This window comes from Bombus pascuorum, chromosome 1, assembly GCF_905332965.1.
Source record: "Bombus pascuorum chromosome 1, iyBomPasc1.1, whole genome shotgun sequence".
Classification (NCBI taxonomy): domain Eukaryota; kingdom Metazoa; phylum Arthropoda; class Insecta; order Hymenoptera; family Apidae; genus Bombus; species Bombus pascuorum.
In genome coordinates this window covers 13,903,020-13,906,325 of record NC_083488.1, presented here as the reverse complement: position 1 = coordinate 13,906,325, position 3,306 = coordinate 13,903,020, and the positions used below count along the sequence as shown (strand labels likewise).

The 3,306-nt window shown below is 39.1% G+C and overlaps 1 long non-coding RNA gene across 1 annotated transcript in view; it reads left to right on the top strand.

The window, feature by feature from the left end:
• The first annotated feature begins 91 nt into the window (after window positions 1-91).
• Window positions 92-3,306, top strand: part of LOC132916031 (uncharacterized) — a 36,603-nt gene continuing 33,388 nt past the window's right edge. Inside the window, exon 1 of the long non-coding RNA XR_009660004.1 lies at window positions 92-819. This is a non-coding gene — a long non-coding RNA (uncharacterized LOC132916031). The remainder of the gene's footprint in view (window positions 820-3,306) is intronic.

Here is a 3,306-nt window from a genome sequence, read left to right as displayed (position 1 = left end):
CTCTTCGCTTGGTCGGGGCCTTGTTTCCCCACCAACTGGATTTCTCCCCACTTTGTTACTCCACCAATAGGCCCCGCTTTCCCCACTCCAGTGCGGCTGGCGTGCTATACAGTCCATCCGGATTATTTGGTCGCTTTAGCAGTACGGGGTCCGCTGTGGCGCGCAATGTCCTGTTGGAGATGGAAACCGCTCGTAAGACTGCGCATGCGCGTAACGGAGCATCGTACGTGTGCTGAAGCGTACGAGGCCCCTCTCCCCTGTCATTCCTCACGCGCCGATTCCCTTCCTCGTCTCACGTTCGCATCTCTTTTTAACAGAAACGCGTTTTATAGTTTTATCCTGACCGTGTCTCGTCTCTTTTCTTCTTTCTACCTTTTTCTTATTCTCTTCTCCTTATTCTTTCACTGCTCGGTTGTATATTGTCTTTACAGTGGTCAATTTGTTCGTCACCCGGGACACGGGTTGATATTTTTTGTACGCTTTTCTCTTTTTACGGTAAATGCGCGAACGCAGTCGCGCCGACGCACTACCGGTCTTTCATTCACAGCGCAGCGGGTTGTTCAAAATTGTCCCCGTTCCTGCGAAAAGTCGTTGATGCACGGTCTCGGAACAAACGATCGTCGTTCTCGATACATACGAGCTTCTCTCGAGATAGTGAACTACGACGCACAGCACTTTCGTAAGGATGACCGACGAATATTTCAACGCGCTGATGTTATTAACATGTATAACAAAGAAGAAACGAACAACTTCCTCGTATTTACATTATCCGCGCGATTCGTTGTAGTTGTATGCACGATTATTCAATAAACAACCTAGGTATGTATTTGTATACTGTTTTATGACGGGCTTCACTTGTTAAAGCTAGGTACCTGGTTCTATCCATTATGTACACATTGCGGCTTAGGTTAGAATCATGTTGTTATGCTACAGGCACCCAACCACGTGTCTACAGGGTGTTTTAAACGTGACTAAATTTATTACAATCTTTATTACATAAATAGAAAAATGAATACGACATAAAATCAGATTTAAAGAAGCGTTAAAGTTACTTCGAATAAAAAGATTTAAAGGTCCTTTAAGTTTGATACAATATGAAAATTTTAATATTAAAAATATAAAAGATACGTTGCCAGAACTGGAATAGAAATGTTCTATGCAAACATGTCACAGATATTGCGTAATATTCGTAATACGGTACTGTATGTAAAAAGCGATTACATATTCGCATTTACTACGTTCGAGTATTAGACGCGATGGGAGTATTAGACAATATTTCCTATCGAATCGTTGGCTATTAATATAAGCTTTTTAATCGATAATGGACATCGTACTTTATGAACACCTAAGAATTTGCATACTGTCGGAACCTTCAGTTACGTATTTCTTAAAACTTCAAATCAAGGAAGATCAGGAGAACCGCAACTATTAAAAATTGCAGCTGACTATTGCATGAAACTTTTTATTCGTCCAATAGATTCATAGAATGATGCACGTCGAATTTCTGTTCATGCTTGTGACACCAGTTAACGATTATTATTTATTAAATATTACTAACGATTTCATGGACAGTTCTCGTCACAGACTTGTTTCCTGTTTCTTACACTGACTGACTGACTGATTCAATTCTCAGGGACTTGAAATGTCCACAGAGCTGTTGTAGGAACAATATCGAGCAGATGATGAGAGTCTTTAATATCACGGAAACGTTAATATCGAAAGTCAGGCGCTTAGAAATTTATTTAAAGAAAAGGATTATAAAAACAGAAAGGAAGAGAGAAATAAGACAACGAAGAGCATGAACGAGTGAAATCTTTTCGATCTTTTCTTCTCGAGTTGAAAAACGTTCCAAGGGATAGGTCTCGTGGAAACTTTCTCACTTGGGATAGAAACACTTGTTCGAATTTAGGCCAAGAAACGTCAACTTTGAATTATGCCCTTGACCGCAGCACGAATTCGGCAGGTATCTCTAAATCTTGCTGCATCTCGTATGGGAAATGCAAGATTACAAGAAAAAATCCAGTAGAGGTTTGGATGTTTACGACCTTCTTCATGGGAGACACGCGTCCCTAAGATGGAATCTCGGGCAACGTGTAGGGACCATGCAAAGATTTTTCTCCCGATTATAGTTTCAGGAGAATCGCTGAAAATGTGAAAAAATTCTAACACGAATAATTCATTCCTCCGGAGAACCATTTTTTCTTCTACGAAGTGTAGTTTCAATGAAAATTCTAACGATAAATATTATTGTATCCTAATTGTTCGAATCGATGAGTTTTTAACACAAACGAAGTTAAGATATAGAATAAAGGTATCTTGGAAATAAATCATATTGTGACTTTGAGATGAATGTTTGAGGGCAAGGTTCTTTTCGAAATAAGATGTAAAGAGCAGGTAACAGAAGTTAAGACACTAAGGAAGAAATCATCTTTGTATCTTTTGTCAGGCGCATAATATGTTCTTTGTGTTCGGTAGCATCGTATTGTAAAAATGCATAAATTAAAAGTCTATTAATACTACGTGCATTGGGATATGGAAAAGCAGAAAACTTGTAGAATTATACAATATCGTTATCTGCATATGATTTTTTTCTTTCTGTGCACATTTTTCTTATATTATTCGAATCGATGGCTTTTTTTTAACAATGAAAAACAACGAAAAAAGTAATTCGTATTTTCCCTTAGATTAGAACAACATTATGTAAAGTACAAAGCTGTTATTTGTTTCGTGGCGACACTCGACAGTAAAAATACCACCACTCGATACTAACTAGTGTCGGACGACGTTAGCGCTTTAGATTACTAACGTTCGGGAACGTTCGGGTTTCAAATCCCGGAAAGTGACTACTACAAACAAATAATACCACCTTAAATTGGTGATCTCGACGTGATCTCTACAGCAAAAAGAGGTGTGACCGTGATAGCACTTCCATCATCGCGAATCTACGATTGTGGTAAGCCGGACCTCTACACCGCTACAACACGGAACGGCTCTTCCATTTTCAACAAATCTCGGTGTCTCACCTTTTCCGACCCACGCAAGCAGGTGACAGGATCCGATTTTTCTTTCGCGGCATCAAAAATGAGAAGAAAAATACAACAGTACCCCAGCAGTGACATCTATACCTGTAGCAGAACCTGTCTCACCCTACACACTATTAGTAACGCAGTATCAACATAACTATCACAATCTATTCACCTCAGTTTTATTGCGTTTACAGGCTAAAAGATCAACAAACCATTTATTCATCCATATCTTCTTTATTTTACGACCAAGTAAAATTTTAATTGCATTTCAGAGCCTGTT